Raw genomic sequence first — 22,764 nt, 5'->3', positions numbered from 1 at the left:
GCCCGTGCAGTATTCTTAACAACCATGTCACTCATTTCACAACTGCTTCTCTTCACCATGGTGACAAGATAGGGCAAAAACGTAAAATGTGAGGACAGTCGTAAGTTCGAGGACTGGTCAAAAGTGTGAGGACCAGTCAAAAATAACTTTTTCAGCCCTCTGAGTAGTCCATATGCACAAAAGGACTAACCAGAGGGCTGAAAAAATCATTTCTGACAGGTCCTCGCACTTTTGACTGGTCCTCACACTTATGATCATCCTCACATTTATGCCCGTGCAGCATTCTTAACAACCATGTCACTCATTTCACAACTGCTTCTCTTCACCATGATGACAAGATAGGGCAAAAATGTAAAATGTGAGGACAGTCGTAAGTTTGAGGACTGGACAAAAGTGCGAGGATCAATCAAAAATAACTTTTTCAGCCCTCTGAGTAGTCCATATGCACAAAAGGACTAACCAGAGGGCTGAAAAAAGTCATTTCTGACAGGTCCTCGCACTTTTGACTGGTCCTCACACTTATGACCATCCTCACATTTATGCCCATGCAGCATCCTTAACAACCATGTCACTCATTTCACAACTGCTTCTCTTCACCATGGTGATAAGATAGGGCAAAAAACATAAAATGTGAAGACAGTCGTAAGTTCGATGACTGGTCAAAAGTGCGAGGACCAGTCAAAAATAACTTTTTCAGCCCTCTGAGTAGTCCATATGCATAAAAGGATACAGCAATAGAGAGGGATGAAGGAAGGGAAGGGAAATTAGAGTAGGAGTGAGGGTAAGAGGGGGAGGAAGAGAGGAGAAGGAGAAAGGAAGAGGAAGTAGGGAGGAGAAGAAGAGGGGGGGAAGAGAAAGTAAGAAGGAAAGAAAAGAGAGAGGTGGTAGGTTTGAGGAGAAAGATTGCTGTACAATAAAAAAGATGAAAGGGAAGAAAGCCAACCCCAAACAAATATAAAGATATTAAGATAAAGAATGAATGGTTAAACTTTAAAGAATAAAAGAGAACAAATATGAATAAATAGCAGTAATTAGAAACACACATACAAACATACAATTTATTTTCTTTGAACAGAGTATTTGGCCGGTTCACAAATTTAAACAGTGTTTAGTCACTTCAATTAAATTTACAATTTCTATATTTCCTTTTTGCCATATTTATTCCTCATCTATTTTTTTAAAAAAACCAATATTACCCTTCATCCTCATCTCTAATCTTAATCAAATTCAATTTTTCCCTTCTATTCTATATTATACCCCTTTCCATTGTCATCTATTTTTATATCCATCCTCACATTGTTTAATTATGTAATTATGTAATACAGTTGTTTAATACAAATTCAACATTTTAATATAAATCAATTAGTTATAAAACTATCTTTTTTGTATATTAATCAATATGAACATGAATATTCCAATTATTTCCATGCAATCCAATTTCTTACAAATCAATTAATTATATTTACCAATAATAATAAACCAAATAATTTCCCCCATATATTCCTCTGAACCACAACTTAAACATTTCTGCTTTCAACACAATATACAATTAGTAGTATCTCAATTCAATTATTACAATTCCCTAGTTAAATACAGCTTTTTTTTCTTTTGTGTTTTAAAATCTTGAACTCTCCTCCTAAATTTCCCATTGTTTGCAGTTTTTCACCTACCTTTTTTGGGGAGGAAAAATAAAAATAAAAATAAATCTCTCTCTGCCTCATTTTGTCACGTTCCACCAAAGATCCTGGTTTCGGTTTCGTTTCTGCAGCTTAGCTAGGGGAAAAAAAAACTGCTTCAGGAACTCTTTACACTGAGTGCCTGTAGGGCGGCCCTTTGAAGCCCCGGGCAAGAGTTTAAACAGTTTTTTTTTTCTTCTAGCCATCAGCTGGGGCTCAAGAGGCAGCAGGACTGAGGAGGCAGAATGAAAAATTGGGACTTTTTTGAAACGCCGCGGGACGCGGGACAAATTGCTAAAAAGCGGGACTGTCCCGCCAAAAGCGGGACGTCTGGTCACCTTAACTAAGATACACACATGGTTGGAAAAAATGACAAAGAGACATATTGACTTTAAACCAGAGACATTTTTATTAGGGATCTTACCAGAGACATTAAATAAAGAATTGCAATATTTAATTATGAATGTTTTAACAGCAGCTAGAATTGTATTTGCCAAAAATTGGAAAGGAGAGAAGATACCTATTGATGAAGAAATTATTAAGAAAATGTTGGATTGTACTGAAATGAGTAAATTGACATTTGAAATAAGAGAACAGGAAGATAAACAATATTATTTGATATGGGATTTATTTTATCAATGGATAGATAATAAAACATGGAGATGAAATATGATATATGAAATGAAATTAAGATAAATGTGTAAAAATTTGTTTTTTTCTTAGTGGAAAAGAAACATGTGTTATATATTGATATCTTGAAGAGTTTGTGAGCACAAAAAGATTTTAACCGACCGAAACATTGTCTGTAATTGTTTGAAAGGATGATGCTTTTATGTTGTTTTTTAATTTAATTTAATTAATTTAATTAATTCAATTTATATGCCGCCCCCTCCAAAGACTCAGGGCAGCTCACAATACATTTTAAAAAATCATTATTAAAAACATTTAAAAATTAAAAACATTAAAAACATTAAAACTCATTCATGCCATTCACGGCTGGATCTCGCCAGATCACAAGAGCGAGATCAACGTTCCCAGGCCTGCTGGAAAAGCCAGGTCTTCACCACTTTTTGGAAGGCCAGTAGGGTGGGGGATGGTCCGGACCTCAGGAGGTAACTGGTTCCAGAGAGCTGGGGCAGCCACAGAGAAGGCCCTCCCCATGGGCCCGCCAGCCAGCATTGTTTAGTTGATGGGACCTGGAAGAGACCAACTCTGTGGGATCTTACCGGTCGCTGGGAGCTATGCGGCAGAAGGCAGTCTTGAAGATAGAAATTTTCTATCTTCTTTGTTTGTTTGAAAAATAAAAAAAACTTTGGGGGATAAAAAGTTACATGTAATCCTTGACTTACATTCACAATTGAGCCCAACATTTCCATTGCTAAGCAAGACAGTGGTTAAGTGAGCTTTTCCCTATTTTATGTCCTTTCTTGCCACAGTTGTTCAGTGAATCACTGCAGTTGTTAAGTTAATAATACAACTGCTAAGTGAATCTGACTTCCCTATTGACTGCTTATTATAAAATCAAAAAAAAAAAGATGATCACATACCCTGGAACATTGCAACCTTCATAAATATGAGCCAGTTGCCAACTGTCCAAATTTTGAACACACGACCATGGGGATTCAGTAATGATCATAGGTGCAAAAAAATGGTCATAAATAAGTTTTTTCAGTGTCTTTGTAACTTTGAATGGTCCCTAAACAAATGATTGTAAGTCAAAGACTACCTGAAAATAAACTTCAGCTTCTAGAATTGTCCCTTTAGCATGCTGGCTGGAAATGAAATTCATACATTGGTTGTTGTCACTGTTGTTCTGGTAAATCTTTCTTAAAATTTGCCCAGAGACCGTAGTCTTCAAATTCATTCATTTGTGCCAACTGTCATATTGCTCTTCTATGAAACCCATGGCTGATGTACTTTAATGTTTTAGTATTTCTATAGCTGCACAGAATTATGTCCAATTATTCCAATCAAGGCTAAAATTTAAATACACCAGACCCGTAAATCCACATAAATATGTTTCAAACATTATTAAGGACTGTGTTTACACATTTTCTATTATTTCCATTGTAACCTAGCCAGGATCCTGGTGTTCTACTTGCTTTAGAAAATTCAGTACAGATCCCTCTGTTGGCTTGGTATTCCACAGGAGACAGTAGCAGAGAATTAAAAATGAAGCACTGAAACAGACACTCATTCTTCATATAAGCTTACAATTGATATGAGAAATGTGGAACTTATACTGAATACATTCAGTGTATACACTGAAAGCAGATTGCTTGGTAGCTTCTCAGAACAACTCCTGCAAAACGTATCTGTATCCAGAAGCATCTTCTGAACTTCAGGTATCTGAATTTGGACTAGATTAGCATTGCGTAGATGCTTTTGAGGCTTCAGTGTTATTTATAGCTCTGTACAGCTTTACACTTCAGTCCAGAGCAAATTTCTGTCAACTCTTTTCTTTTTCAAAGTATGCCCAGAGAGAAGAAAATAGAATATTCATAATTACATCTGATTGCAGGTTTGAATAAGCTCAACATAACAACAATAACAACATTATTCAAATACTTCATTTCCTGCATCCCAATAGCAAACGTATCTTGAGTGTGGACCATTATGTAATGAAACAACAGCACTATTCATAAATGAAGAAGGATCTGAAAAAAGTACAAAAGTATTTCAATATTCTTTTCTCTGTGTGTCTCTATTTTTTTTAAGGCTAAGTAGGCTTCCAAAGATGTAAAAGATAAAAGCAAAAAAGAAATGGTATCAACTGAAAAGAAGTATAGTTAAACTGACTAGAGTTCACTACAAAAACATTTAACACCATTCCCCCACTCTCCATTTTAAGCTGGGGAATTTTATTTGTCATATTTGGAAGATTTATGGCCCCCACAGAGAGAGCTCGCAATCTGGGAGTCCTCCTGGATACGCAGCTGTCCTTGGAGGAACATCTGACGGCTGTAACCAGGGGGACCTTTTGTCAGGTTCTCCTGATCCTCCAGTTGCGGCCCTTTCTTGATTGGGATTCCCTGTGCACAGTCACTCATGCCCTCGTAACCTCTCGCCTTGATTACTGCAACGCTCTCTACATGGGGCTCCCCTTGAAGAGCACCCAGAGGCTACAACTGGTCCAGAACGCAGCAGCGCGGGTAGTGACGGGAGCAGCGTGGCGCTCCCATGTAACACCGCTCCTGCGTGAACTGCACTGGCTCCCGGTGGTCTTCCGGGTGCGCTTCAAGGTGTTGGTTATCACCTTTAAAGCGCTCCATGGCATAGGGCCTAGCTATCTTCGAGACCGCCTGCTGCCACCGACGACCTCCCATCGACCCGTGCGCTCCCACAGAGAGGGCCTCCTCGGGGTGCCATCAGCCAAACAATGCAGGCAGGTGACCCCCCGGTGGAGGGCCTTCTCTGTGGGGGCACCCACCCTCTGGAATCAGTTGCCCCCAGACATAAGGAGAATCCATGACCTCAGTGCCTTCCGCCGTGCCCTTAAAACCTTCTTTTTCCAACAAGCCAGGCTGGCCTAATTCTTTTTAAGTGTTTTTAATTGTTTTGTTTATCGTTTTAATTAATGGGGCCAAATTTATATATATATTTTTAACTGTATTTTAATATTTGTATTTGATGTTTTTATTTGGCTGTTCACCGCCCTGAGTCCTCAGGGAGAAGGGCGGTATACAAATTCATTTAAAAAAAAAAAAGATTCCAGTGCTTACTTGATTTAGTCATATTTCTATGCTGCCCACTCTCCGAGGACTCCGGGCGGCTTACACCAAAGACAGTATACTAAATAGCATATTGCCCCCAACAATCTGGGTCCTCATTTTACCCACCTCGGAAGGATGGAAGGCTGAGTCAGCCTTGAGCCGGTGAGATTTGATCCGCTGATCTGCTGAACTAGCAGTCAGCTGAAGTAGCTGCAGTACTGCACTCTGACCACTGCGCCACCTCGGCTCATATTAAGGTATTGCTTACTTTCCTTTCTGTGGGTAGATAAAAATTTGCTATCGCTGGCGGACTGGCCATTAAACATGACGAGATGATTTAATTCTACTTTATTATAAGGCTACAGTAACAGAATCTGAGCCTCTTGCTCCACTCATTATCCAGCTGTAGACTATGCTGTCTCTTCTCTGACCATTCGGTAGGCAGCATCTCTGGGCACAGTCTCTCAAATCCATTTCACATACCATTACACACAACTCTGTGGATTTCAGGTGGAAGCTTCCTCTATGAATAATCCTCCACTGACATTCTTTGATAGAACTGGGCAAGAAAAGGGATGCATTGGAGAAACCTGAGAGTCAGATTGAGGGTGGCCTAGGATCCATCAGTGCAACTTCAGACATACTCTACATTACTATATGAAGTTCTAGTCACTTATGGAGACCGGGTAGATCAATATATATAATTTAAAAAGATTGAACAGTGACTCTCAACTGGACTAACTTTCTGGGTAGGTTACAAGATACATTAAAAAAAAGCGAAGAACCAGTTAAGTTTCCTTGATCTGCCTGGTCAGCAATCTCCATGGCTCTGTGCCTATGAAAGTTGGAAGTTTCAGCAGGACAATTGAAGTCTTGCCCTAGCCTCTTTGTGCTTGGATGTGATGTGGATAGATGTTCAGAATAGGTGGAACTTCAACCATAATCGTCTTGCTTGTTTTGCACCACTACAATCCTTCAGCCTATGGTGGAAAAGGCAGATATAAATGAAATAAAGTGAAAAATCACAAGATCAGACTTAAATGCTGATGTGGCTCTTTTTTTAAAAAAAAATACATTTGTCTCCACTTTTTTAAAATTTTATTTTATTTTTAATTTAATTTATATGCCGCCCTTCTCCGGAGACTCAGGGCGGCTTACAATGTGCTAAGCAATAGCCTTCATCCTTTTGTATATTTATACAAAGTCAGCTTATTGCCCCCACAACTGGATCCTCAATTTACCTACCTTAGAAAGGATGGAAGGCTGAGTCAACCTTGAGCCTGCTGAGATTCGAACCTGCAGTAATTGCAGGCAGCTGGTCTTAATAACAGGGTGCTTTAGACCACTGTACTACCAAGGCTCCTAGAATCCTTTTAGAATCCTAATATGGTCATTTAATGACATCTTATCATTTTTCTTTGGAGCAGATTACAGGTGGAGAGATCTACTTATCTGTTTATCATTCAGTTTATGAGATTAAATGGATGCACTCTGAGATGTGTAATATTTATTTATTTCCCAATAACTTTTTTGTTCTTATTTAAAGCTCAGATTGTGCTGAAATATTAATGTGTAGTTTGGGGAAAGTCACTACTGTTGTTGCCTATGTGTGTATATTTTGGACTCATCAACAGTGGCAAATATTGCTTTTTGCCAGAAAATTGCTTGATGGCCACATTAGCAAGCTGCAGGAGGCCCTGAATTAAACTACCAGGACTGTTTGAATGGATTATTGTGATGCTGCTGGAACGTTACTTTTGTGGCCACTTATTTCTCATATTTTAATAGACATTCAGTCTCAAAGGGGTTTGTGTTTTATTGGGTTTGGGTTTTCAAAAGTACATAGCAATATAAATAAGTAGGAATTAGCATTTGCATTAAACATGCTAAAATAACAGCAATGGTATATACTGTATTTCACTAGCATTGAGCTGAAAGCATTTGTTGGACAAGAAAAAAATGATAGGATTTCTGTTCACAACTGATTATATTTAGTGACTATTTCATGGCATGGGGGCTATAGTCCTACAAAGCCTTTTTAAGTATACTCGAGTATACTTGAAAATGATTGGATTGAATTGGACATTTTTTATTTCATAGTAATTCTTTTTCCCTGGGTCTGTGCATTCAGAAAATATTCAGACCCCTTTTGACAATTTTGTTATGCTGCAGCCTGATCTACAGATGTCGAAATTCATTTTTTCCCTTCATTAATCTACACTCGGTACCCCATAATGACAAAGTAAAAACAGAAGTTTAGAAATGTCTGTAAATTTATTAAAAAGAAAAAACAGAAATAACACATTGGGATAAGTTTTCAGACCCTTTGCAAGAACATTTAACTCAGTGAAATTTAACTCTGGTGCCTCCTGTTTCTCTTGATCATAGCTGACATGTTTTTACACCTAGATTGGAATCCACCTGTGGTAAATTAAATTGATTGGACATTATTTGGAAAGAGACACACCTCTCTATAGATGGCCTCACAGCTGACAATGCATACGCCATGAGGAAGGCTACAATAAAATTTCTGCTGCACTAAAGGTTCCTAAGAGCACAGTGGCCTCCATAATTCTCAGATGGAAGATGTTTGGCACAACCAGGACTCTTCCAAGAGCTGGTTCGCCTGGTCAAATGGAGCAATCAGGGGAAAAGGCCAAGAACCCGATAGTCACTCTGACTGATCTCCAGAGATCCTGTGTGAAGATGGGACAGAGTTCCAGAAGGACAATCATCATTGCAGCCCTCCACCAATCTGGGCTTTATGGCAGAATGGCTAGACGGAAGCCTCTCCTCAGTGCAAAACACAGGAAAGCCTGCTTGGAGTTTGCAAAAAAGCACCTGAAGTACTCTCAGACTGTGAGGAATAAGATTCTCTGATCTGATGAAATAAAGATTGAACTGTTGGGCCTCAATTCTTATGTTATGTCTTCAGGACATCAGGCAATGCTCATCACTTGCTCAATATCATCCCAATAGTGAAGCATGATGGTAGCAGCATCATAGTGTGGGGGTGTTTTTCAACAGCAGGGACTGGGAGACTGGTCAGGATTGAGGGAAAGTTGAATGGAGCAAAGTACAGGGATATCCTCAATGAAAACCTATTCCAAAGTGCTCAGGACCTTAGACTGGGCTGAAGGTTCACTTTCCAACATGACAATGATTCTAAGCACACAGCAAAGGCAACAGAGAAGTGGCTTAGGGACAACTCTGTGAATGTCCTAGAGTGGCCCAGCCAGAGCCCTGACTTGAACCCTATTGAACATCTTTGCAGCGACCTGAAAATGGCTCTCCACCAATGGTCGCCATCCAACCTACTGAGTTTGAGAGGATTTACAAGGAAGAATGGCAGAAAATCCGCCAATCCAGGTGTGCAAATATATATATTGGGTTGCTGCACAGTGGACCAACCAAAACTTCTCGATTTTATTAGTGCAAAGCATTAAAGTAAATATTTGAATATGCAAAACAGATGTTCCACATTTACAATTAAATTGGAATTATGTATACCCATTGCAAATCTAAAAAATATTGTTACAATTGTATAATTATTATTTCATACAATGGCATTAAGGTCTATTGTACAGAGCCATATTTTGAACAATGTTCTAATTTTTTATCTCAATGCCAAAATCTTCATTTTCAACTTTATTTAGATTTAAAACTTGCCTCTAATTGTTTAAAATGAACAGATTCTCTACAGATTGTTTGTCATGAGTTACAATGTCAAGAGCTGTTTTGATTTGATAGAAAAGGTCAAGGGAATTAGCTTGTTACCCTAGAGGGATGTTTGTCCATAACAGTTTGTCCAGGGAACAATAGCAGACTGGTTAGACTGGAAAAAAGATATAATGGTTTGAAACTTATAATAAATATTTCAGCAGCTGTGTCAGCTGCATAACTTCAAGCAATATCTTTGGACCTTTCCAACACAGAGAGCAAATTATAAGGGGCAAGAAGCAGGCTGCATGCCACGTCTACTTACATTCATTAAACTGGATGCCTCTAAAAATGTACAAAGTATACACTGGACAACACTCTGTTTATAAAGGCACAGAACTTTGCAAATAAAGCAAATTGTGAATCCTGCAGGAAAGGCTATTAGTATCTGCTCTGCATGTTTTTTTTTTTTTAAAGAAAGAGTAGCATTCTTTAGAAAATCTGGAGTTAAATGGAACCATTGATGAAATTAATATTGACCAAATGGGCATTAAAATAACTAGATAAATAGACTCTTGTTTATAGCTTGTGGCTTTCTAGATTTGCCAGGGATCTCCTATTCCTACTATGGCTGATTTATAGATGACATTTTTGTCCTAGTTTGGTTATTCAAATAGTGTAAATTTCCTTACTTTCTCTGTGAAGTAATTTCTCCTCTCCCCCCTTCTTCTGTAGTCATATAGGTATCTCCCACCCTCAGAAGCACACTGCTGAATCTTAGATAGAAATTGCAGTGTTCAGTGAAAAAAGAAACATTTAAAATGGTATTTAAATATTCATTTAGGAGTGATGCTCCAGGGAAGTGTGATAAATTTAAAGTAGTAGCTCTGAGCTCTTTGGTGTTAGTGCCTTGTGTCTTGAATGGCAGTGTAAATGTTCTGAAATATATATTTTAAAACACTGTAGGCTTCCAGAGATATCTGGGGATCAGTATATGAATGAAATAAAGACTAACTCCACTTTCTTAAAAATAACTTATGTGCAGCAAGACATCAGAACTTTTCTTCTAAACAGATTAAGTTTAAGAATGGAAACTTTGCCCCTTCCTCACCCCAGCTCCACCTATCAATGATGAATTACACTAAATAGGGCAGAGTTATAAATTTACCTGGGTTCTTAATGTATTTATAAATGAACACCCAAGGAGGTTTTTTAATGAGAAGGGATCTTCTTAATTAGAGTCCTTGGAGAGTGGGCGGCATAGAAATATGAATAATAAAATAAATAAATAAATAAAATGACAATTTGTATTACCAGGAACAACCAAGTCTTTATGAATCCAGAAGACTCTCAGCTGTTTACAGACCTTCACATCTACAGACCCCTCACAGCCTGGACATAAATGGTTTCAACCTCTACTCTCAAAACGATGTTATAGGGCACTGCACACCAGAACAACTAGACATAAGGACAGTTTTCCCCCATGCCATCAGTCTGCTATAACACATTTCCACAACACTGGCAAACTATTTAGTAAGGCTGTATTACTATTATTCTTCTCATCTTTTCTATTACCTATCTCCTTTTCTACTTATGGCTATAACTTTGTTGCTTGTATCTTTACAATTTATATTGTTTTATTTAGTTTCCTAGTATGATTTATGTTGTTTGCCTATTTAGTATCCTATGACAATCACTAAATGTTGTATCGTATGATTTATGATGAATGTACTTTTATGATGATTATGATAATGATTTATCACCTATAGCTTTATGTACGCTGAGAGCTTATGCATCGATGACAAATTCCTTGTGTGTGTCCAATCACACTTGGCCAAAAAAGAATTCTATTCTATTCTATTCTATTCTATTCTATTCGGTTCGGTTCGGCTCGGCTCGGCTCGGCTCTGTCCTGTCCTGTCCTGTCCTGTCCTGTCCTGTCCTGTCCTATCCTATCCTATCCTATCCTATCCTATCCTATCCTATCCTATCCTATCCTATCCTATCCTATCCTATCCTATCCTATCCTAGAGATATCAGTAGACAAATCTATATTTGAATGGGTTCTGTAGTGGGAGGCGAAAAGCTATAAGAGGAAGCAGAGTATTGTTGCTTAGTAGTGTACTCACAACACTTACCTGGTTGTCAAAAAAGCTGTATTTTCAGTGTTTGACCTCTGTATTTAAACTGTGGTAATTATGTATAAGAAGATAACACCTACACATATCCATTAGCATTTGCATATTTTATTACAAACTCTGATTTTTATTGACTGTCCACAGGACTTCCTTTTCTTATCATCCCTAATCTCAGGGAGGAGATCAAAGGACTGCAACAGATATCATCGGCTTTTGTAGTCTGAGGGTTTTAAAAACGTAGCAAAACAAAAACAAGACCAACAACTACCAACAACCTTGCTTTACTAAGGGTAACAACTGATAGGAATGTTTTCTAATGTCCTGGCAGACACATGCTGTCAGAGGGGGTGGGGAGCAGAAGGCCAGTAATGTGTTAGCACCATATGGAATTTAATGTTGTGCTTGAATTGCTGATGAAACAGTCCTGCTGGGAGATGGTTCTAAAATGTTTCTTTGTCTCCCCCGCAACTGTGGTTCTTTCATGTGCCTTTTTTTTTCCTCCCCAAGTGATTTTCCTCCCTTGACGCTCTCTCCACTTTACTAATTAAAATTCTAATCACTCTGACAGTCAGAGCAAGGGGAAAATCATTCTTCTATGTGGGAGAAGATAATTTCAAGGTGTTTTAGCTGCCAGAGAAAGAAATGGAAATTAGACAAAGGAGCTAGTTGTCATGAGGATAACCTAGTTATGTTGTCTCATTTTGCTTAAAAGAAAACACCAAACATTAAGACGTTTTTCTCTTTTTTTTATGTACACTATTACCACACTATACAATAAATAAGGCATTGTAGTGTTAAAGCTTTGTAGAGGGTTTTTGGGAGGGAGGGGGAAAATGCACAGGATGTGTTTTGTATATTAGTAACGGCTCTCATGATTTGCTTGTCTGTTCCTGAACTGCAGAACAATGCATTTCATTATTTTTTCCATGGTCAAAGTCTTCCTGGTTTGAAAAACAAGACAATGTAGTGATCTACATATATTACATAGACAAAAATACAAATGTGCAATTTGTAAAATATTTTAGACTTTAATGAATCAGATGCTTATTTTGTAGAGCAATGCTATTCCGGAATACCATTAAATCAATCATTTTCTTCCTTGGGAGAATATTTGTTTTGATACATGAATTCTGTAGCTGCCTTTTAATTCATTTCAATAGGCACTGTGGCTCTGCAGCATACATTCCTACTCCAAAAAGATTAAGAAGTGCTTCCTTCCTTCCTTCCTTCTTCCTTTGTTTGTTTATATATTTGATTTCTATAGCCAATCATCTTAATCAATGATTCCGAGCAACTTACAATTAAAAATATTACAGTTAAAAATAGCAAAACATTTTAAAACAATAAAAATACTAAAAACATCCAGATTAATTATACATAGGAGCAAGATACTTGGCAATACAGCCAAGAAATGGAGCCCTTGACCTATTGGGTACCCCAGGCTTGGGAACATAGCCAAGATTTTATTTTATAGCCTTATAAAAGGCTAATAAGGTTGGGGCCATTCTGATCTCTGAAGGGAAGATGTTCCATAGATCAGAAGGGCCATTGTGGAAAAAGCTTATCTTCTAGCTGACACTTTTTGGCTGGTGAGATCTGCAACATACCCATTCTGCTCAAACTAGTTCGATGGTAGAGACTCTTGGAAAAAAGTGATCCCTCAGGTACCCTGATCCCAAGCCATGTGGGACTTTAAAGGTAACTACCAACATTATGAATTGCACCTAGAAACACACTGGTAACCAATGCACACAGAAGTGGTGTTATATGTGCCCTATATCTAGCACCATTTACTACCTACGTAGCTGCATTCTGCACTAGTTGGAGTTTTTGAATGGTTTTCAGGGGTCTTGCTCCATGTAAAATATATTACAATAGTCAGCTTGAAGATTACAAGGGCATAAATTCTGTGAATGGAGCCTCCAGGACCAGGTATAGGTGAAACTGGCACACCACCTGAAGGTGTGCAAAGGCCCACCTACCACAGTTTGCCTCTTGCTCTTCCAGCAGAAGCTGCAAGTTCAGGAGGATATTCAGACCATGCACCAGGTCTATTTGGAGCAATGCAACCACATCCAGAGCCAGAGATGAAAGATTATTATCTTCAGGGACCCCAGCTACCCACAGCCACTCCATTTTATACATTCAATGCCTTTTTCTTTTCACATAATAATTTCACAATAAAATATTTTTATTTTTATGTCACCTGACTCTAAACTGAATATATAGAACTCAGTGATGTTATAAGGGAAATTACTATCCATTATATATAATTGATCATGCTGAAACCTTTCTGGGTTACTTTTTTTTTTTTTTAAATTACTTCGCCTTTATTGTTTTTAGCTTAAGGCAGAGAACATGCTTAAATATTCTTTCTTCCTCCTATTTTCCCCACAACTGCAGCTCTTTGCAGTGGGTTGATCTGAGAGTGAGTGACTGGCCCAAAGTCACCCAGCCGGCTTTCATGCCTAAGGCAGGACTAAACTTCTTATCGTTTATTTACAAAATTCAAAACAATGACATACTCTTTAGTGAGATACTGTTTGCTGCTCTCCAAGAGTTCATAGGACTAAAAAAAAAAAAGAAAAAGATAACAGAGATGTTAGCCAATTCTAAAATTTTCCTTACCCCTTCTTTGTAGGCTTGCCTAACTAAAACACAAGTGGAATTTGGGCCAGCATCAGTTCACAGGTCTATCCTGTAAATTCCACTTGATGTGTTTCTCCACATTTTGCTTGTCAGCCTGGTAATATAAATCATTCACAAGCAATGCGTTGGGGGAAAAAAAGCATTATATTGGGACCATCCATCATAATTTGCTTAATGAGCTATAGTATACACTTGGATGAAAAATGTCTTACATTACAAAATTTTGAAGGATTTTTTTAATACATGCATGTCACCAAAGTGCATCTTCAAAATGTGGTATGCCTCACATGCCTCACTTCACCAATAGGCACCATCATGACTGCTTCTCTGATTGGCTGATACTGTAACTGATTTGTCTACAGATCAGAATAGAGCCCAAAGCAGCAGCAATAGCTATGAGATGGTAGAAGCTGTAGTAGCAACAGTATCAGCAAGAATATGTCAAGTATCATTGGGATTTCGGCTGTTGCTGCTACTTCTAAACTGTGGCTTTTGCAAAGCTTTAAACTGCCTAAACCTTTTAACAATGCATAACAAAAAGCTTTGAGTATAATTATAGCACACATATGCATTGCAAATTGAATTTTATTTTTTTTTCCTTAGAAAATAGTGCACTTTCAGTACCAAATAACTGACTATGCACAAAGTTAGGCTGCTTTGTGTTTTCAACCGTTTTCATTGTACAAAGTTTAAAGCAAGTTGTAATACCTTTTGGGCTGAAATGTAAAAATATTTAATTCATTCTGAAGTCAGACTTTTTATACACTGAAGAATTTAAAAATATGTTAGGCCCTTATTTCAGCATCAGAAGATTTAACATTAGGTCCTTTCTGTGATGAAGGTTCCATATGGTGTGAATTAATTGCCACTTTTTGGCCAAAGTATTGCCAAAAAATATGGATGCAAAATATGGTGGATTGACTAAATCTCTAGGAATCCATTTTTGAGAGATATTTAAATGAATCTAAATGAAACAACTACTGTTTCATTAGTAGATATTTCCATTAGTTTCTAGGTGAAACAGGTCAAGAGAAACACGATAAATTTAGTATCACAATAGGACATTACCATTTTAAATCATGAAGAAGCTTTCAAGTTCTCCAGAAAGTGCTTTGATAATGTCCCAATTAAATCTGATACGCTTTCATCATATTTGAATGCTAATATGAATATTTTTAGAAATAGGATTATATTTTGTGCACATCAAGCTATTTGACACTGTGATTGATAATGTACTTATATGATACACCATTAATCAAACTGTCCAGCAGTTAGTTTATTTGAACAGTGTGGACTAAAAAAATGCCATGTGCTCTTATCTACTTTTCTGAAACAACAGCATGCAGTTTCATAATGGTCAAGGAATGGGAGGGGATTTAGTATTTATTCTGCAAATTCATGTCAGTAAATGTTAATAAGGAAAAAAAATGTACTTAATATTATGTAACCAGGACAACAAAATAGCATTTGGGCAGCATAGAATTATTGCAGAACTCTTCGAGCTTCCAATTTCTATGGGTTGCTATGAGAGAAATGTCTTTTCAGGAGGCTTAATGAAAGGTAGTTTTTTTTTAATTAGCAGAGGCTAAAGAAGGTGATTGCCAAAGGGTGCTGGAAAGAAATTAATGTGGGAAAAGTGGTTCCATGCTTTTCTGGGTCCCCAAAGGCCAGTCTGCTCACATTGAGTCTTGCTGTGTCTTCTTATTGATTTGCTTGTCCAAAACTGACAAAAATATTGCTGGCTATCAGTGTTCAGTCACTGTGGTAGTTCATGACTAGAAAGGAAAGTCTGAACTGTAAAACATCCAGCAAAGAGTGACTAGCTGTTATGGGAGCATTTGAAACTGATTCATTTAGAGAAGGAGAAGGAACAGTATTAGTATGCTATAGCTCAGCATTTTTCTGAGTATATAGCTCAGAGTGAGTTAGATGAAAACTCTGTTTCCTCAACTCAGTCTCAGTTCTACCTACTCATCTGTTTTTGATCATCATTTCTCCTGGCAAATTTTTCTACAATAATAATAATAAAAAAAAGTGAATTGTTGAGTACAGCAGAATTGGCCTGTGTATTTTGTTAATTAATCAGCAGGCCAGTTTGAGGCAATTTGGGTTCACTTTAGCAGTGCACTCCCTGCTGCAGAGGCAATCCAATTCTTCTCAACAAGGTAAAGAACATGATTACCAGATATCTTTATTACCTCATTGGTCCTTTAACCTGCTATTTCAAATAGCCAACAATGGTGTTGAGGCTATACGGTGATAGAAAATGAAGCAAGAGGCCACTTTGGTTTTAGAAATGTTGTCTGTATGTGTTGCAGATGTTGATAGGCACATCTGTTTTAATAAAGTGGTTAAAACAAATCACTACTGAAGCTTTGCACAGCTCTATAACTAAACTGAAAAGGCCATTTGGAATTTTAGTCACATTTGGAATTTTAGTCACAAACCTAATAGTAAAAAGTGCTTTCTACTAGTGCAAACCAATTGTTACTTGTCAAACTAACAGTTCTTTATACTATTCTTGGATGTACATAAACATCAGGATTAGATTATAAACACACAGGATTTACTAATCTTCCTTTAAGAAGATAAAAGCCATTTCTGCACTCCTTTCCTTGTAGTTGTTTGGGTTGTGGGGGCAGGGAAAGCTCTATATGTATCTACTAGTTGAAAATGGGACAATGAGAAAAAGGGTGAATTTTGTTTAAACATTTCTGCTGCATTACCTTTAAAGTTTAAAGTTGAAGGATTATGATTATTATTATTTTTGACTCACACAGCCAATCTGCTTTTCACTGTTTATTATGCTGGAGCAACGTCTTTCAAATCAAGAACAATATATACCACAAAAACATTTATTCCCAGAGCAAATGAATCTCAGAGAAAATATTGACAGGTGATATTTTAATTGGTTTGACCTCTAAAGTGATTAAATAATCATGAAATCTCTTCTGTTTAACAACTGCTTGAAGTACTTTATATTCTTGTCTCAGAATAGAACAGTTTCTAGCTAGTAACAGTGTGATTGATTTTTCCATATCAAATACAATGTTATGGTCTGTTGTTTCCATAGCAAATGTACAAGAATCTGTCTTTAGGCTCTGGCTTCAGGCTGGCACTCTCAGGCTGTACTTTATATGACCACATCCTTCTATTACAAGTATGAGTGGATTAATATTGATTTTTCCCTTCTCATCCAAGACTGAAGGTCCATTTTAACAGCAATAAATTACAGAACTGAAATATGAGGATATACTTGCTCTATTTTGTTCATGGTAAAGATGATGGGTCCCCCCCCCCACCCCCAAGAAGCGGTATCTGTTGCTTTTAATTGTTTTGGAAACTCAAGGGAGAAAGGCTGAGCATGGAGCTCAAGGTATTTGTTTAGCTTATATGTGCAAGATTATTTCTGATTTTCAGAAGAAAGTGTTCAATAAAAATTGTCAACTCTTTCCAGATGATGGTGAAAAACATAAATTCCTTTTGTGTGCATCCTATTTATTTACTACTTAAGTAACTTTAGAAGAAGGTCCAGCTGCCTAAGAAACAGTTCAAGTCTCTTGTTTTCTGAGTAAAAATTGTCCTTCCTTGTGCTGCAACCAAGTTTAGAGTAATTCTCTATCTTTTCATCCAGTTCTTGTATTCTGGATGAGGGTAAAGCAAAGGGGAAAAAAAACCCCTTTACTCTATCAGATAAGATAGCTCAATACAGCCTGTAGAAACCCTATCATCTCCTTAATATCATTTCCATCACAAAATGCAACTAGTTAATGTTTTTCTGTGGCAAACAATGAAATACACCATAGTTCCATTACCCCTTAGAGATGGAAAATAACTTTCCTATGCAATGTTCTTCTGAGTAAAGAAAGAAGTAGATGAAAAGTCTCAGTGTGCTAGGGATAGGAGAACAGGTAAGAATATCCATATGCCTCAAGAAGTGAACCATATCAGCAGATATGAATCTTGTGTTATTCAGGTGTTCATGGCCACATTATAATAGGATCGTGTAGAGAGCATACAATTGTAAATCGCTTGAGAATTTCATCTTCTTTATATGTAGATTTGGATACATCAAACAAAGATGTGAGAAAATGGATGGGCTCCACTTCATTTTATAAAATGTCCATCATGAGAACTGAGGCAAAAATTATGATAAAGTGACACCAAAACAATATTAAATTTAAGAGGTTAGGGTAACCCTAACTTGATACTTTTTCCTCTTTTTCTTATGTAACCAAGACCCTCATTAGGCCATTAATAAATTATATCTGTTGTACAGAGGTGGGTTTCAGCAGGTTCTGACCAGTTCTGGAGAACGGTAGCGGAAATTTTGAGTATTTCGGAGAACCAGTAGTAAAAATTATGACTGGCCCTGCCACCATCTATTCTCTGCCTCCCAAGTCCCAGCTGATTGGGAGGGAATGGAGATTTTACAGTATCCTTCACCTGGAGTGGGGTGGGAATTGAGATTTTACAGTATCCTTCCCCTGCCACGCCCACCAAGCCATGCCATGCCATGCCACGCCCACCAAGCCATGCCCACAGAACTGGTAGTAAAAAATTTGAAACCCATTACTGCTTTTGTACCATTTGAGACTTGGAATCTTGTGATCTTGCCAATGTTACTGTCTGCTACTATGCTTCTACAACAAAACATGACCATATAAAGTCTTAGAGACTAAAAAATAAATGGCCCAAATTTGTTACTGTGTATCCATTATCAATGAATTTAAAAACAAATTGTGAGAATGGCTAGGTCATACTATCAGCTCCACCGTCTTGAGCTTTCTATCTTCCACAGGGATCTACAAAATAATTATTGGAAGGCTTCTATTGCATTCAGCCTATCAGTTAAAAATATCATGGAAGTATCATGAAGAAGAACCAATGAGAGAAATAATGTTCATAATGTCCTTATTACTGATAATTTTTAAATATCATTATTATATGCTGTGGCAACAAATCTTTGTGAACTATAATCCTTCCTTTTCTTTATGTCCTTTTGCCAATCATTGTTAAATATCTCCAAATTTTACTAATATTGGAGAAAGAATAAAAATGCATCCTTCCTTGCTGCTGAGCTTCTTGAGAAAGAGAAGGCTGCTATTATTTTAGTGTTTGTGACACTTGAACTGAATGTTTTTAAGCTGTTGCTTCTGCTGAGGTTTGTTTCCCCATAGTTAATAGTTCGCTGGTTTAGTTTAATAAATGACTCGTGTAACATTATTCAATTCAGTCTTTCTCCCCATGCAAATGACAACTAATTAAGTGGAACAGGCCTGTGTAAAAAGTGGGTTAGATCCAAATATGACTTTTGAAAATATAATTGCTTTTTAGTGTGGCTGAGGGAGCTGGATAACCGGAATAATCTTTCAACTGAAGGAAAGGTTGCAGTGGAAGGTTGCGATTTTTGATGATTTGCCTTTTGAATACCGAGCTATTATCTTATGCATCATTTTCTAACATACATTCACGAACATTGCCTTCTGCCACGGAATCATCTAGTTAATATAATTAACCCCAATGTCATAACACCTTCACGTTTCATTATTCATTCCTCTTCTAAATGGAAAGATAGGCAGAAGACAGAGGTTGGCATTAATACATATATTCTTTAGCATTTGTTTTTCCTTGAAGATGTTTTGCTTCTCTTCCAAGAAGCTTCTTCATAACTGAAAATGTCTTCAAGGAAAAACAAAGTCTAGCTGCCTTTTGAAAAAGCACCTTTGGGACAACCATCACCTGGATGCCTGAGAAACTCCATAGACATTTAATTTTTCATGGATTTCTATAGAGTAAATAAAAGCTCAGGAAAAATATGTTTTCCCTATTGGTGGGAAAACGTGTTTAACACCAGCAGCCATCTTTTTTTTTTTTGATCAAAGCATCTCTGTCTCTCTCACAAACACACTTACACACCAACATTCCAAATGAGAGCCATTTCGAAAAACAATGTATTCTTCTTCATGCTTTGGTACTTACTTTCTATTGTTTGTCTAGCTTCTTTCAGCTATCCACCGGCATGAGTTTTCTTTCTGTCTTTTGTCCACATAAATTTAGCTTCTTCTTCATTGAGCTACCATCACATTCTCATGAAAGCTTTCTATATGAGAAAATGTGACTGAAAACTGATGCAGATTTAATTCATGGATCTTTCCCCACTCTTCCAAATCATAAAAGAAACCATAAACAAGGATACTTGTTAGCATGTACAATAAAATGGAATAGATTGGCATATATTTCACATCTTGGCATATATTTACCTTGCTGTCACCAGTGATTACTGTCCCATTTTGAGATTCCTGGCCAAAAAAATCCAGTTAAAAGAAAAGGACCACTTCTGCCAGAGCAGCATCATCCAAATTGATTGTCCTTCTGATCAGTTTGTTAGTCACATCTTCCCTGGAGTAAGTGACAGTCTACAATCTTGCTTGCCTGAAATTCTGATTAGCTGCTCCCAGTCAGTGTCACTATCATTATTTATTTATTTAACAAATTGATATAGCTGCCCATCTCATGAAAAGTCACTCTGAGTGGCGACAATAATTAGGGCCAGACATATCAGGTTTGTGTTTATAAAATGGGATTTTGAAATGACAAAATACTATATTCCCCTTACTTGGAATTCTAAAGAAATAATTTTATCACTTCCTAGAAATCCTTTCACTTATTATCTCTGGGGAAATGCAAGAACTTAATTGTGCTAATGATAGTTACACTGAGGGCAGTGAAGACAACAAACTGTCAAAAATTAAACATGAATGTAAAAGCAAACATACCTTAAAAAGTGCAGGAAAGAGTGCATTTGTTTTTGAAAGATATACCCCTAAAAAAGAAAAAAAAAATAGTCTGTGGAATAAAATGTGCTTATGAGTTTGTAAAATCTGTCAATTTCTCAGAAGTTTGCATTACCCCTGGAGGTTATACAGAGGCCAAATAAATGAAAGTTGGATCTATGGCCAATAGAAATCAATAATATTTCTAATGACTACATGGAAAATATCTCAAAGAATGAGGGGAAAAAAGGCAAACATTCTTGTTTGGTTAACAATAACAAGAAGAAAAGATTGTACTATATATCTGGATTACATTTAATTTTCAGTTTCCTCTTAAAGGAGACAGTCTGTTTATTTCATTCTTAGGAAGAACCTTGGGGCATAGAATATAAAATGTCAGCAATAAATTTGAAAAATGGTAAAACTAACAAAACACATCTGTCCTTAATGCAGAGAATAAAAATGGAACCTTTCTATTTTTTTTTTTAAATTAAAGCCTTACCTGAATTCTTAGGAGTTTCTCGATTGCAGGAGATTCGGGGATTCTGGATATTTATGTCCAATAAGGTTAATTTATACCATCCAGTCAAATGCATCCAGTTGCTTATGCTGGACAAAACCTGGAAAACCTCATTCATTATATATAGAAATGATTAGGATTAGTTGTTTACTGTTTACCACTGAAAATCTAAAGAGGAGAACAATAAACAGCCAAACACACAGAGATGGAATATGGGATATGGAGCCTATGGTTATATCTCTATATCTTAAGAGCTATGGATACTCTGATGTCTCCAAAGGTCATGCTGAGATATTCCCATAATTTGACATTTTGAATAAGCTGTATTTTTTCCCCAAGATCTAAGTCCATTTGCGATTAGCTATTGACTTAGTATATTGTCTACTGCAGAGGTCTTCAAACTTAGCAATTTTAAGACTTGCGGACTTCAGTTCCCAGAATTCTCCAGCCAGCTATGCTATGCTGGAGAATTCTGGGAGCTGAAGTCCACAAGTCTTAAAGCTGCCAAGTTTGAAGACCTCTGGTCTACTGAATTCTCATAATAATAAGCAAGGAATGTTAAGTATATCCACTCTAGCCTATGACTATGCAATGTTATTATTGGAAGGGGTCATATTGTCTATGTGGTTTAGCTCAGGAATTTTGTAAATGCAGCATCTGTGAGGTTTTGTTTGAAGAAAGAAAGCTCACCACTTTCCAGCACATTTTTACAAGTATGAAAATTATATAGCATTGCTTTCTTATCAAAGCCGCTCCTTATTTAATTTGTACCCATTGCATGGTGAAATAAGTCATTCCTTGATTCCCCAAATGGTATGGCACAGTATTTGGTACATTTCCTTTTTTTTTTTTTTTTTTTTTTTTAATTTTTTTTATTGAGTTTTAAACAGAGATATAAAGACAATACAAAAAAAAATACAAAGACATTACAAAGACAAACGAATTCCCACCACCAACCTACCCACACTATATTTTACATATATGTTTTGGTCATCATCAGAATATATATTGCTTTATAAATTAATATATACTTAATACATTGTCAATTCAGATGTTTTAGATTAGAAATAATCTTGCATCTCCTCTTTATTTAGCTGTTTCCGGTTTTATTTTTCCTACCCTATAATCTTTCATCTATATTTGTACTGATTTTCTTTTCCAGCCATTGATACCACTTGTGCCACACAAGATAGAATTCACTTTCTTCTTTATCTTGGAGTTCTAGTGTCAGTTTATCCATTTCGGCACATTCTGTTATCTTTGAGATTAGTTTGTCTTTGGTTGGGAGTTGATCTGATTTCCAATTTTGCGCAAACAGTAACCGTGCTGCTGTCAAAATGTGTATGATGAGGTACTTTGTCTCTTTGTTGTATTGTGTTGTTATCATTCCGAATAAAAAAAATTCTGGGGTGTTTTCTACTTGTTGGTTTATTATTTCTTCAATGATTTCCTTTGTGTCCTTCCAGTATTGTTGGGCCTTTGTACATTTCCACCAGGCATGGTAGTATGTCCCTTTTTTTGTTTTGCACTTCCAACAGCGTGGGGAGGTGTTTGGATATATTTTGGCTAGTCTGGCTGGTGTTAGGTGCCATCTGTAAAACATTTTTATGAGGTTTTCTTTGTAGGGTATGG

This window comes from Pantherophis guttatus, chromosome 2, assembly GCF_059756535.1.
Source record: "Pantherophis guttatus breed Tessera chromosome 2, ASM5975653v1, whole genome shotgun sequence".
NCBI classification, from domain to species: Eukaryota; Metazoa; Chordata; class Lepidosauria; order Squamata; family Colubridae; genus Pantherophis; species Pantherophis guttatus.
The sequence above is the reverse complement of the archived record's forward strand: the minus strand, read 5'-3'. Positions refer to the sequence as shown.